The sequence below is a fragment of the Lactuca sativa genome, chromosome 7, assembly GCF_002870075.4.
Source record: "Lactuca sativa cultivar Salinas chromosome 7, Lsat_Salinas_v11, whole genome shotgun sequence".
Taxonomy (NCBI): Eukaryota; Viridiplantae; Streptophyta; class Magnoliopsida; order Asterales; family Asteraceae; genus Lactuca; species Lactuca sativa.
In genome coordinates, this window is record NC_056629.2 from 104,254,302 (window position 1) to 104,269,476 (window position 15,175).

The window sequence follows — 15,175 nt, forward strand, 5'->3', positions numbered from 1 at the left end:
AATACCCAATCACAATAAATATAATTTCATTTTTTTTACACTAACTAATACAATAAATAATAAAATAATAAAGGCATATACTAAATAAATATTAATTAAAACATAAAAAATGTTAAAATCTAACATTTTCGGGATTGTTGAAAAAATGTCAAGTTTCTTTAAAAAATCATCACAGGGAATCACCCAGAGAGAGGGTTTCTCTATCTTGAAGAATGAAAAATGAAGAAAAAAACGTTTTTATAGGTTTTTCCATGAAAAATTGCAGATAGACTATTCCATTTGCAAATGTACAAGTGTCTAAAGCATAATTGTGCTTTAGACGCTTGTACATTCGCAATTGGAAGGTGCCAAATCGCAAATGGGTCTTTTCCATCTGCGATTTTCGTGGTTAGTTTTGTAATTCCAATTTTTTGGCTAAATTTGTAAAGTAATTAGCGTATTTGGCTAATTTTATCATTTTCTTTTATATAAATTATAAATCTTTATCAATATTATATCAATTAACAGCTTTCAAATATTTAAACTATTCAAATTATGTATTTTTAAAGTGTTAGATGTGTGATAAATTGAAAAGTTACTTAAGATACTTAATTATAAGATAGTAATAAATTCATTAATTTTTGTAATACTTCGTTCTTTAATATTACATATTTTTATTAAATTTTAAATTTATCAAACTATTTTTTTTTAATGGTGGTATGACGAAGTAGAAAGTCACATCCGATATAGTTTAAACATTTTCAAAAGATTTGTTATTAAATATAATTTATTAAAGATATTAAAATTTTGGGAATATGAATTAAAGTTATATATTAAAGAAAACATATGAAACGAAAGTTACAATCCTACCTAATAAATGAAGTTTTTTTTTTCCACTTGTCATTTTATTATTTAATATGTCATATGACTTTTTCTTATGTTTTTAATTTTTCTTTTTTTTTCCACTTGTCATTTTGTTATGTTTTCTATTTTCTTAAATTATAAATATTTATATTTATATTTGACTAAAGGTTTATCTATGAATGTATGCATTCAAATAAATACAAGAATAAATGCTCTAGATTATAACATATAAAATTTATTTAAAATGGTGTATAAAAATCTTCATACTACTAAATTTGAATTTCGTAACAATTTTCATATATATTAGCATATTTGAATTGAAAATGTAAAAATAAATTTTCTAGATTTTTGATATATAAAAGTCAAAAAGAAAACTTATTACATAAAATAGACAAATGTCTACTTGATTCTTGCGCCACCCTTTATCACAAAAGAATTGAGAAAAAAAATAAAAACATATTACTTAACTGTGAGTTTAAAATCTGATAAATAAATCTATGTTTTTCTAATTTTTACTCTTAATTTTTAAACGATTCAATGTTTAAAAAAATATATAATTTTTAACAAATATTGGCAACTCATGCATCTGCATATAAAATTTTATTATACACAAAAATTATATAATTATAATTCATTCTTAGAAGCAAATCCATCATTTGATTTTAAACAATAAAAGATTTCATCGATTTATAAGTGCTTTTATAAGAATTTTTTTAATTTATGTACTGCAATAAAAAAATCAACCTCAATTTACATCATGTTCTTAAAAGGCCTAAAAATTGAAACAAAAAGCGCAGTGAATCTTTGTGTTTTTTTGCTCTTGGTTTTTGTTTCTGACGCATATTTCCGGTTTCCTTTCCCCCGTTCCCTTTTCAAAAAGGGATAATGACTTGAAAGGGTAATGAATTTTCGATTTTTTTCATATTTAGTCACTAAATTTTTTTTCGTTATCTGTTTGCCATTGAACTATTGAAACTGTTCACATTTTACCCTTATGACCGGCTGTTACCGGTCATAAGGGTAAAATGTGAACAGGTTCAATAGTTTAGTGGCAAATAGATAACGAAAAAAAGTTTAGTGACTAAATATGAACAAAATCGAAAGTTCGTTTCCCTCTAAAAAGTTCAATGACTAAATGTGAACAAACTTCCTCTTGTATTATGTTTTAGCAAATTATTTGTTTTTGTTAAATTGTAGCAACATTTGTTGATGAAGAAATCTATGAAATAAAAAAAAAACCTGAAATTATATTTTAAAAAAAAAACAAAAAACCGAACCAAAATAAAAAACCAATGGTTTGACATTTTCCAAAATAAAAAATCAAACTTTCCATTCTGATTTTAATTTTACAAAAAAATGAACCATTCTCACTGATGTGAATTATGACCATTGGTTTGGCATGCGGAATTTGTGACGTCCCATGAATACGTAATTACAATATCGTCTGAACTCGTAATTCATAGTACGGGGTTAGAGTATCATCACATGAATACGTAGTTACAACATCGCATGAACTCGTAATTCATCACCTACATGTTATGGGCCTGCTAGTGTTTCCACTGGGTTGTCTAGAATACTCCGTGGTCGCCATCTATACTCTGGTAGATGACTACATCGCCACATTGCCGGTTAAGGTTATGGTATCTCCTTTCATCTTATATCACCTATTCATCATCATCTATTTACCTAATTATCATCACCTTTCTATCATCACCTATCTCTTATCATTTTATTTCATCACACACCAACTATTTCATCTACCCATGTTTCATCCGCAACATATTTGTAGATATAAAATAAATATATCGTTTAAATCTTTTAAAACATGTATAAAATCGTTCATCCAGCACAGACAGCAAGTATTCAAATAATATGCACACATAGCACGTAATTTATATAAAATACTTCATATCTATGTGTAAGATGAAAGTAACTATATATTCCATAAAAATCCCATAAATGCTTCCTAACTTCAAACCCCCAAGGTTTACTTTACTAAAGCTTCATATTCTCGGCTCTCTGGACCTAGAAGGGTCCAAATCTATAACACAAACTTGCAAGAGGGGTTTGAGGCATTCAAAACCCCAAAGATGAAGTGATTCAAGCCCTAACCCCAAAATGGAATCTACACAATAGGGAAGGAAAAGGGGTTCATATTTGTACCTCAGAATGAAGCTCCTTGCTTGAATAACTCAGAACAATAACCTTACTTGGTCCCTCTTGCTGGAACTCTTCTCCTTTCTTGCAAAATGACACCAAAAAGCTCAAGATAGCTCTTCCTCTCACTCTACACACTCAAGCTCGCTAGGGTTCTCACTTATGGCAAATGTAGTCGCAATTGAAGGCCATAAGTGCCTTTAAATATGGCTCGGGCCAAAAGATTTAGGGTTTCTGCCAACAGCGCGGACTCGTCGAGTCGCCTCACCGACTCGTCGAGTCCATTCATTTATCTGAGTCATCAGTTGCGACCTTACTCGACGAGTTGAGGCGTCAACTCGTCGAGTCTTTCTTCTTAACTCAAAAGAAAAATACTTAAATTATGATACCTGGAAATCCGGATGTTACATTTTGTTTTTTTATTTCATAGATTTCTTCATCAACAAATGTTGCTACAATTAAACAAAAATAAATAATTTGCTAAAACAAAGTACAATAGGAAATTTGTTCACATTTAGGGGGTGTTTGGCTTAACTTTTCAAAACCCAAAAGTCCTTTTTGGAAAAGTTACAAAAAGTCAGGATTTCCTGACTTTTCCACAAAGTCTCTTTTCCTTGTATAAAAACACCAAAAGCAGCTTTTAAAATTGGTTTGTCAAACATCTTTTGCTTTTTTTCTTTTCCGAAAAGGACTTTTGGAGTGTAAAAAGCTAAAACAAACACCCCCTTAGTCATTGAACTTTTTAGAGGGAAACGAACTTTCGATTTTGTTCACATTTAGTCACTAAACTTTTTTCCGTTATTTATTTGCCACTAAATTATTGAAGCTGTTCACATTTTACCCTTATGACCGGTAACAGCCGGTCATAAGGGTAAAATGTGAACAATTTCAATAGTTCAATGACAAATAGATAACGAAAAAAAATTTAGTAACTAAATGTAAACAAAATCGAAAGCTCGTTATCCTTTCAAATCATTATCCCTTTCAAAAATGTATCTTCTTCATCCACCTGGTAAACATGTCATAATTTATGCACAACCAAAATGAATTGTTTAAACATTTTGGGTCAAATAAATGAAGAAAATGCAGCGATTAACATTAAAAAGTTAAATGACACCATGTCACCATCATTAAACATACATACCATCTTATTAATAATGCGACCTCAAATCTCGTATTCCCTAAAAGCAAAAAGATGGAGACATAAGGGTAATCATTATAGCTTATTCTTCCCTAATATCACGAACTAAATATTGTACTATTAATCTTGCAAATGGTGAAAAACTTTCCATATAAATCTTGAAAATAATTTAAAAAATCAAAATCTTGAAGATAAATAATGGAAGACCTTCCAGAAAGTATTTAACCATAACAAAAAAACAATAAAATCTTTTTAATAAATATAAAACCCACTTCAACATTTATATCAAAAGACTAATCATCTTCCATAAATGAAGTTGAAGAATTTCCAAGGTTTTCATGAGTGTTTATCGACTGAGAGAGATGATGAGTGGCCAAGGGTCAAAAGAGTCATACCTATTACTGGCTCCTTGAGAATACAAGTCATTTTGAAAACTTCAATTATAAAGTTGGTGAGTTCATAAATATTTTTGTATGAAAATGGATTTGTAATTGTTTAAAACGATTTTGTATACTTTCAGAAAATTCGATATTTTCTATAAAATGTGTTGTTAGTCTTATATCCAAAACTAAGAAAAATGTATGTATGACTCTTGTATCTTTCCTTGTAAAATAAAAGTGTATGTATGTTCCAAGAAAATTCAATATTTTCTTATAAGTAAATTGTAGTCTTAAACCCTAAGACTAGAAATGTAGCAAATTGTGTACTGTAAAATGGTATGTAGTTTTATATTTTTATAAAACCGGTGAAGTGTAAGCTTCATGTAAAGCAAGATAGTACTGTTAATCCCTATGTGAATTATTATAACCATGCTTAGTCTGACTTTAATGCCTGTACGACGTTCTTCAGGCGTCAGAATTGGTAGATATTTGTCACCCTAGATTGGCCCGTCTAGCTGTAGCGAACAACTCAGGTGTGGGGTTGTCAATCCTATATTTTATTAGAATTTTCAGTTTTATATTATAAAAATTTTCAATTACATATTTACCTTCTATATTTTATTTTTATTTTATATCTTTATGAACTTTATTAATAATAATTCTTTTGTTATAAATATATTATTAATGTGATATTTTTTAACTATAAACATCTTATTAAATTTGATACATAGACCTTACTAATTTATACAACTAAAAATACATCACTAACACCTTCAAACCAATACCAATTTTAAATATTATGGAAATTATATATAATAAATAAAACACATATTTCACATCATATTTATAACATTAAGAAATCACAAGACCAATTCAACATTAAATTAAAAAAATCAAGTAAACATGAATTTACAAGATCACTAAACTTGAAATTACTAAATCTATAAAATACATTGCTTATATCGCATTAAAGCGTGGTTGAGAATTTGGACAACTTTTTTGATTATGACCTGGTTGGTGGCATAATTCACATCTGCGAGGTTCACTAAGAAGATGCATGTCGATCTCGTTATGTATTAAGTTTGCACGCCTCCTACCTCGAGCAATAGAAAGTTTTGAGTAATCCGCTTCAATCACCCAATTTGAATCCAACGAATAATCAACATGGGGAAGTGGTGCAAAAGTACCATTATATTGTAGTTTATAGGTAACTCTAGTGTATACTGTTGGAAAATTAATTTTATTAATTTCCAAAAATGGATTTTCTCCATTTTTGAGCACAAATTTAATACTCTAAATATAATCAAAACGACTTATTAATTATATATTTGTGTTCTCCTCCGTGATATCTATGTTTCGATATATCACACGTCCAAATTGGATTAAAAATGAATGAGAAATTACTTGTCAAAGTAAGACAATTGAAGAGAAGATAAAGGAGTTAAGTGAGTTTTTAAAACTCATCTCACATTGGTGGAAGAAGGAAAAGAAAATTGGTTTATAACTAAAAAGACTAGCAACCTTTGTAAGACTAGCTATAACCAAGGCTCTCTCTTGCGCACGCACGCAAGGGGGGTGCAAATGCGAGCCAAATTGGCTTCGGGCCACCGAACTTGTGTGCGAGCGCGTGTCCTGCGGACACAAATGCACCACCGGTCGACCAAAAAAGTTCAAGGACCTTTTTGCATTTTTTTCTTTTTGGTTAACTGTTACAAAAACGAATTAAGAGCTATTAATCATAGATTTCGGTTTTGATTCTTCGATTAATTCTCTTATTTAATTGTGACAGTTACGACTCCATTTTAATGACATCGGTTACATTGGGTAGTATATATACAATCCCTATGTGACTGGTTAAACACACCGAATGAAACGAAATCAATCTCTTCCTCTCTTATGCTTCTGCTTCATCTTTTCTCTCTTGCTGCAACCAATGTATAATCCGGGCCAAGTGAGGGTTCGGGCAATCTAGAAGAATTACTTTCCACTGTTGTATCTTGGGAAACAAACACCCATATAGGGCGAATTTGTTCTAAGGAAACTATGTTAAACACAGGCCTCAGTAACTTTATGCTTTTGTTCTTTCATATAATTTTGGGTTATGTTTCCTAACTGTCTTAAAACAAATCGTTTGTGCAAAATGAACTTGTGGAAAAAAAATTAATTTTTTGTTTCGTCTTACAGTACTTATAAAAGCGATTTTTTTTCCTTCCCTCAGACTTGCATAATCTGTTTTTAGAATTCGTTTTCTAAGACATTTGCTGTTTATATCTATCTGTTTAAGTTTATTGCATCCATAATTTGTTACTGGTTTCAGAAATTGCTTTCTAAAATAGTTTTCAGATTCTTTCTTTGTTTCAAAGCTTTTCAGAACTTGTTTTCTGGAAATAGACAATACTTCACAGTATTAGTTGTTATTGATTTTAATCTTTAACAGTTTTACATTTGCTTCTTTTGTAGCATGACTACTGGTGAAGGTTCCCAACCACCAAAGCCTAATGGTACTCCTAATGCTCAAGAAGCTCCAATGATGACCATGCCGGTCAATCATGCTGAGAAACCTTAGAAGTTCTCTGAACTGAACTTTAAGAGGTGGCAACAGAAGATGCTCTTCTATCTTACCACATTGAATCTTGCTAGATTCTTAACTGAAGAGGCTCCTCGGATGCCCGAAGGAGAAGGAGATGTGCAAGCTTTACCTGTTATTGATGCTTGGAAACATTCTGATTTCTTGTGTAGGAATTATGTTCTTAATGGCCTTATTGATTCACTTTATAATGTGTATTGTGTAACAAAGACAGCCAAAGAACTATGGGACTCACTGGACAAAATGTATAAAACTGAAGATGTCGGGACAAAGAAATTTGTGGTTGCCCGATTTCTTGACTATAAAATGGTGGATAGCAAAACTGTGATGTCCCAAGTCCAAGAACTACAAGTCCTCCTACATGACATACATGCCGAGGGTATGAGGTTGATGAGCCTTTTTCTGTTGCTTCCATGATTGAGAAGCTACCCCCTAGCTGGGTTGATTTCAAGAATTACTTGAAACATAACAGAAAGGAAATTTCCATTGAGGACCTTATTGTTCGCCTTCGAATTGAAGAGGACAATAAGATAGCTCAAAAGAGTAATTATACCCCTACTTCTGAGAAAGCTAATGTGGTGGAGCATGGTAAAACTTCTCGGAAGAATAAATCTAGAAAGGGCAAATTCCAAAAGAAAGGCATGGGTTCAAACTTGGGAGCAAAAGGTGGAACTTTTTAAAAAAAGTTTCAAGGAAACTGCCATAACTGTGACCAATGGGGTCATAGGGCTGCAAATTGCAAGCTTCCAAAGAAGGCTAAGGAGGCAAATGTTGTGGAGAAGATAACCAAAGATGTGTCTGACATCGATCTTGCAACAGTTATTTCTGAAGTTAATCTTGTGGAGTCCAATCCAAGGGAGTGGTGAATTGATACGGGAGCTACCCGTCATGTTTGCTCAAATAAAGAATGGTTCAGAAACTTCAAGGTTGTGGATAATGGTGACAAGCTGTTCATAGGAAACTCGGCCACTTCTGATATCCAAGGTGTTGGAAAGATTGTGTTGAAGATGACGTCGGGAAGAGAGCTGACGTTTAATGATGTGTTGTACGTACCCGAAATTCGTAAGAATCTTGTATCGGGTTGGTTGTTGAACAAGCCTGGTTTTCACTTGGTGTTTGAGTCAGATAAATTTGTGTTAACCAAAAATGGTGTGTATGTGGGTAAGGGGTATGCTTATAGGGGTATGTTCAAACTTTGTGTAATGGCTCTTAAGCCAAGTGACAATGATAATGAAATGAATAACTCTTCTACTTACTTGCTCGAGTCTTCAAATATATGGCATGCTAGATTAGGACATGTTAATTTTGATACTCTTCGTCGTTTAATTAAACTCAATCACATACCACACTTTCACATTGACTCAAAATACAAATGCAACACTTGTGTTGAATCGAAATTAACACAACAATCTTTCAAGTCCATTCAAAGGACAACCGAACCACTTGGATTAATTCACACTGATGTGTGTGACATGAAATCAATTCCATCTAAATGTGGAAATAAGTACTTTATTATTTTTATTGATGATTGCACTAAATTATGCTATGTCTATTTACTTAAAAGTAATGATGAGGCTATAGAGAAGTTTAAAGTGTATAAAAGTGAAGTTGAGAATCAACTTAAAAAGAAAATTAAAGTACTAAGAAGTGAGTGAATATGTATCACCATTTGAGGAATTTTGTACAACTCATGGTATCATACATGAGCTTACTGCACCTTATTCACCACAACAAAATGGCATGGCAGAAAGGAAAACTCGGACCTTAAAGGAAATGATGAATGCCATGTTGTTAAGTTTTGGGTTGCCACCCTCAATGTGGGGGGAAGCTATATTTTCCACTAACTACCTTTTAAATAAGGTCCCAAGAAAGAAATCGGATAAAACACCATACGAGTTATGGCCAGGCCTAAAACCATCCTACAAATACATTCGAGTGTGGGGTGCCTTGCAAAGGTGGTGGTACCTGCACCCAAGGTGGTTAAGATAGGACCCAAGACTGTTGATTGCATATTTGTTGGATATGCAAAAAACAGTAGTGCATATCGATTTCTTGTACATGACTCAAAAATTTCAGAAATTCACAAAGGCACAATAATGGAGTCAAGAAAGGCATCGTTCTTTGAGAATATGTTTCCATGTCTTCACAGTTGAGATAAATGCTTCGAAGTTAATTGAGCACAATGAATCCTCTTATGAACAAGAAATAGAGGAAGAAACAGAGCCCCGTAGAAGTAAAAGGGCATGAGTGGAGAAGTCGTTTGGAGATGATTTCTACACTTACATGGTTGAAAGAGAGCCTCAAACTTTCAAAGAGGCAGTCACCTCCTCAGAAGGACCTCAATGGAAAAAGGCAGTTAAAAGCGAAATGGATTCAATCTTGCAAAACCATACATGGGAGCTAGTGGATTTACCTCAAGGTTGCAAACCACTAGGCTATAAATGGATTTTTAAGAAGACAATGAAAGCGGATGAAACCATTGACAAGTACAAGGCAAGACTAGTAATTAAAGGCTATAGACAAAAAAGTGGCCTTGATTATTTTGATACGTACTCTCCTGTCACACGTATTACATCCAATAGATTGGTACTTGCAATTGCTTCTATAGGAAATCTTGAAGTACATCAAATGGATGTTAAAACAACTTTTTTAAATGGGGATTTAGAAGAAGAAATCTACATGGAACAACCAGATGGGTATGTTGCCCCAGGAAAAGAATCAAATGTTTGCAAACTAGTGAAGTCATTATATGGGTTGAAACAAGCCCCAAAACAATGGCATCAAAAGTTTGACCATGTGATATTGGAAAATGGATACAAGACTAATGAATGTGACAATTGTGTTTATGTTAAAAACACAAGTGAGGGCTACGTTATCTTGTGCCTTTATGTTGATGATATGCTTATTGTTGGTAGCAACGACAAAATGGTTCAATCAACAAAGAACATGCTAAAGGAAAGATTCGACATGAAAGATATGGGTCTAGCAGACGTCATCCTTGGTGTGAATATCACAAGGAATGAAAAAGAACTTACTTTGAATCAAACTCATTATGTGGATAAAATTCTTGAGAAGTTCAACTCTGATGATACTACTGTAGCTAGGACACCAATTGATACAAGTCATCATCTAAGTAAAAATAGAGGTGAAGGGCTTGTACAAGTCGAAAAATGCAAGAATCATTGGTAGTTTGATGTACCTTATGAGTTGTACCCGACCTGACTTAGCTTTTGCAATAAGTAGACTAAGTAGATATACCAATAATCCAAGTGCTGAACACTGGAAGAGTATTACAATACTTAAGGTACACTCGCAATTATGGGTTGCACTATACAAGATATCTCGAGGTCATAGAAGGGTATAGTGATGTAAATTAGATATCTGACATTAAAGACTCCAAGTCAACCAGCGAGTTTTTTTTCATACTTGGAGGTGGAGCTATATCATGTAAATCTTCAAAACAAATAGTTATAGCTAGATCCACCATGGAATCTGAATTTATAGCACTTGATAAAAGTGGAGAAGAAGCTGAATGGCTACGACAATTTTTGGAAGATATACCAGGTTGGCCTAAACTAGTTTCTCCAATCTCAATCCTTTGCGATAGTCAATCAGCAATTGGATGAGCGCAAAGTGCTATGTACAATGGTAAGTCTAGACACATCCGTCGAAGACACAACACCATTCGACAACTACTCTCAACAGGAGTTATCTCAATTGACTACATAAGGTCCAAGGATAACATTGCAGATCCGCTAACCAAAGGGTTAAACAGGGAGTTAGTTGCACAATCGTCAAAAGGAACGGGATTAAAATCCATGAACGAATAAGTTATTACGAAGGAAAACCCAACCTAGTTGACTAGAGATCCTAAGATCTAGGTTCAATGGGACAACCAACTTGCATATAACATATGTGGATCACAGTGGGTGTCAACCTCAACCCGTTCCTATAAATAACAGTGATGCAGTTTAAGCCTATAGTAGCTGGTGATAAGTTGGAAATCATCAAGTTATAGCTTTTAATGATTAGGATATAATCACCTATGTGAGAGAGATGTGGGGTCCCTTCAAAGGGAATTGAATGGGCAAGTTCCTAAGAGCTCTTACAGAACCAGGCAAGTGTATATGACCAAAACAAACACGTCCATGAGAACCTAACTAGGTTAGGAAGAATCATGTGAGACATGTATTGATTATTTACACAAATGGCAGAACAGTTCAAGGACATCAAGTCTACTGGTCCGCTAGTAAAATAAATATGTATCTTTAGGGAAGGTTCAAAGGGTCAAACCTACCAATCATGTGCATGATTTAACAGCTGGATTTTACCTAAAGCAGCTAGCAATTGCAAATGCTGAAGCAATTTTCATTCATGTGGGGGATTATTGGAAAATTAATTTTATTAATTTCCAAAAATGGATTTTATCCATTTTTGAGCACAAATTTAATACTCTAAATATAATCAAAATGAGTTATTTATTATATATTGGTGTTCTCCTCCGTGATATCTACGTTTCAATATATCACACGTCCAAAACAGATAAAAAAATGAATGAGAAATTACTTGTCAAAGTAAGGCAATTGAAGAGAAGATAAAGGAGTTAAGTGGGTTTTTAAAACTCATCCCACATTGGTGGAAGAAGGAAAAAAATTGGTTTATAACTACAAATACTAGCTACCTTTGTAATACTAATTAGAACCAAGACTCTCTCTCTCTCGCGCGCACGCAGGGGGGTGCAAGTGCAAGCCAAATTGGCTTCGGGCCACTGAACTTGTGTGCGAGCGCGCGTCCTGCGGACACGAATACACCACCGGTCGACAAGAAAAGTTCAAGGACCTTTTGCATTTTTTTCTTTTTGGTTAACTGTTACAAAAACGAATTAAGAGCTATTAATCATAGATTTCAGTTTTGATTCTTTGATTAATTCTCTTATTTAATTGTGACAGTTATGATTCCGTTTTAATGACATCGGTTACATTTGGTAGTATATATACAATCCCTTTGTGACGGGTTAAACACACCGAATGAAACGAAATCAATCTCTTCCTCTGTGACATACCCAAAATCACAGCCAAAAAAGACCGGTTTCATTTACGCTTTTAAAATAATTTCAGAGTAAATCCTTTGATTTAAAAGAGTTGTGCAATTTGCTCCCAAAACAAAATATGATAAAATAAAGTTTATCAAAGCATTTCATCAAGAGATGCATTTTCATTATATAACAATATTCGGGTTGTCATGTTCCGATAAACACACGAAAAGCATAAACAACAAAAGATAGACCATACAACAGTTACATATAACAACTGGTCTTATATCAAAAGATCTTGATAAGTCATCTAACTTATGCTCTCGCGCCACTACCTGTAATACAACAAAACTGAGTGGGTCAGGCTTGGGAGCTTGGTGAGCATATAGGGTTTTCAACCCACAATAAAGAATTATATTTAATTTCACCAACAATCCAACAATAACTCGATTACCATTCCCGTTATCCTCACTTTACGTCTCTAAAACAACATCTATTATAAGGGATCTAATCTAGGAGTTTCATCGGGATGGACCTTACTGCAAAGGGGTTTCCTCAACAGTAGATGTCCTAAAGGCAACCATGAGGGGATATAGTACACCGGTGAACACATCATTCACAACACCTACAGGTTATGAGCCTGCTAGCGTTCCACAGGACTGTCTAGAAAGAGTATGAGGTCGTTATCCATACCCCGCTGAATAACTAGATCAACCACAACAACATCGAGGCCTCTCATCTATTTATCACACATCAATTATCTACCCATGTTCTACCCAACATATTAGTAGATAAAGATATATATTTTTATACATAGTTTAAAACCTGTATAGAATTCTCATTCAATACATATTCCAAACAACAGATGAGACACATACACATAACACGTATTTCATAGAGAATAAATCATATCTATGAGATAGAAGAAAATGAATATACATTCACACATATAACAAAAAAATATACACATAACACGTATTTTGTATAAAATGTTTCATAATTATGCGTTAGAAGAATGTAACTACACACTCACTTGATTAGAAGATGATCGGACATCACTACGACTTGTAGAAGTAGTATTCTTCGGTAGATCTGGAAGATCTTCACAAAAATTGGCTTCTCGCGGGCACAGCTTCGGCTCGGGAATCTCACTTCTCGGGATCTTCGGGGCTTCGGGATTTGCTTCGGGGCTCGGGAATGATACCGGGGCTTCGGGGTATAAGTTGCATGCAAAACGATGCAAAACCTGAGAGAGAGAAGAGAAATTGAGCAAAAGGATCGGCTGCCCTCGCATGCCTTTTATAGAGGCTGAAGCCTCGCATTACGTTGGGCGTAATGCTTAGTATTAAGGGCGTACACTTCGGATTCGTCATCGCTTACATCATCGGAGCACTTGAGTGCGAGGCGGTGCATGTATCGGGGTATGCTGGGCGTAGTTCGGATCAGATCGGTGATTCCTTCGGATATCCATCCGAATTAAAGATTAAATAATAAATATTAATTATTTAAAAACTTCAGAAATTCATATCTTCTTCATACGAACTCCATTTTCGACGTTCTTTATATCCATGCGTAGGTGAGACTAGGCTCTACAACTTTCGTTTAGACTCTGTTGGCTAATTTTGATTTTATTTTTTATTATTTATTTTTAGTAGGTCGGGACAGGAAAACTCCTTTATAAATTCATACTTCTTCATCTCACGTCCGTTTTCGTCTGTGTTTTCACTATTGCATTACTATCAACGAGATCCTCGATTCTCGTTTTGATTGTTTCGACCAACAATCACTCGATCTCGAATTCGAGTTTCGGGCTGCATACTGCTAAGCTGAAACTTAGAAAAATTATAACTTCCTCATACGAAGTCAGATTTGGGCATTCTTTTTATGCACCCTCTCAGTTTAACGAAATCTACTACATTCGTTTAGATCACTAGGGATAAATATCGCTCTAACGTAAATTCACTTTTTACGTCATTCAACGTCGTGCCGGTTCTGTCGCGAAACTTCGACAGGTCATATCTTCTTCGTTATAACTTGGATTTCGGCATTCTTTATATATTCGGAAAACTCGTTTCAACTACTACAACATTATCCATAGATACCGGCTTTATCTAATATTTCATTTTGACGCTTATTTTTATTCTTAATTAAATTAAGACACACAATTAAGCACAAAACACATAATACTCAAATAATACACTTCTATTATTTCAAAATGGGTTACAAAGGTTAACCTAGACTATTATATCAACATTAATGACAAGCCCAGAAACACAGGCGTTATATCCTCTCCTACGCTTCTGCTTCATCTTTTCTCTCTTGCTGCAACCAAGGTATAATCCGGGCCAAGTGAGGGTTCGGGCAATCTAGAATAATTGTTTTCCACTGTTGTATCCTGGGAAACAAACACCCATATAGGGAGAATTTGTTTTAAGGAAACTGTGTTAAATACATGCCTCAGTCAAGAACTTTATGCTTTTGTTTTTTCGTATAATTTTGGGTTATATTTTCCTAACATATACATCATTCACAATTGAAATATGATTATCCGCTCTATTTCGACTGCAAGAGCATGCAAACATGGAAATCTTTCAATTTGCCACTTACCACATGTGCATGTGTGTTGGAAATAATGGACAGTATGCGTAATTCCACCCATTCCATTTATCCGTGGCCTAGTAATGATTTTGTATACACATTCATTGTAGTAAAACTCGGATAAAGCATGTGTGACATCCCAAAAATCACGGCCAGAAAAGACCGGTTTCATTTATGCTTTTAATATAGATTTCAGAGTAAATCCATTGATTTAAAAGAGTTGCGGAATTTGTTCCCAAAACAAAATGTGATAAAATAAAGTTTATCAAAGCATTTCATCAAGAGATGCATTTTCATTATATAACAATATTCGGGATGTCATGTTCCGATAAACACACGAAAAGCATAAACAACAAAAAATAGATCATACAACAGTTGCATATAACAACTGGTCTAATATCAAAAGATCTTGATAAGTCATCCAACTTATGCTCTCG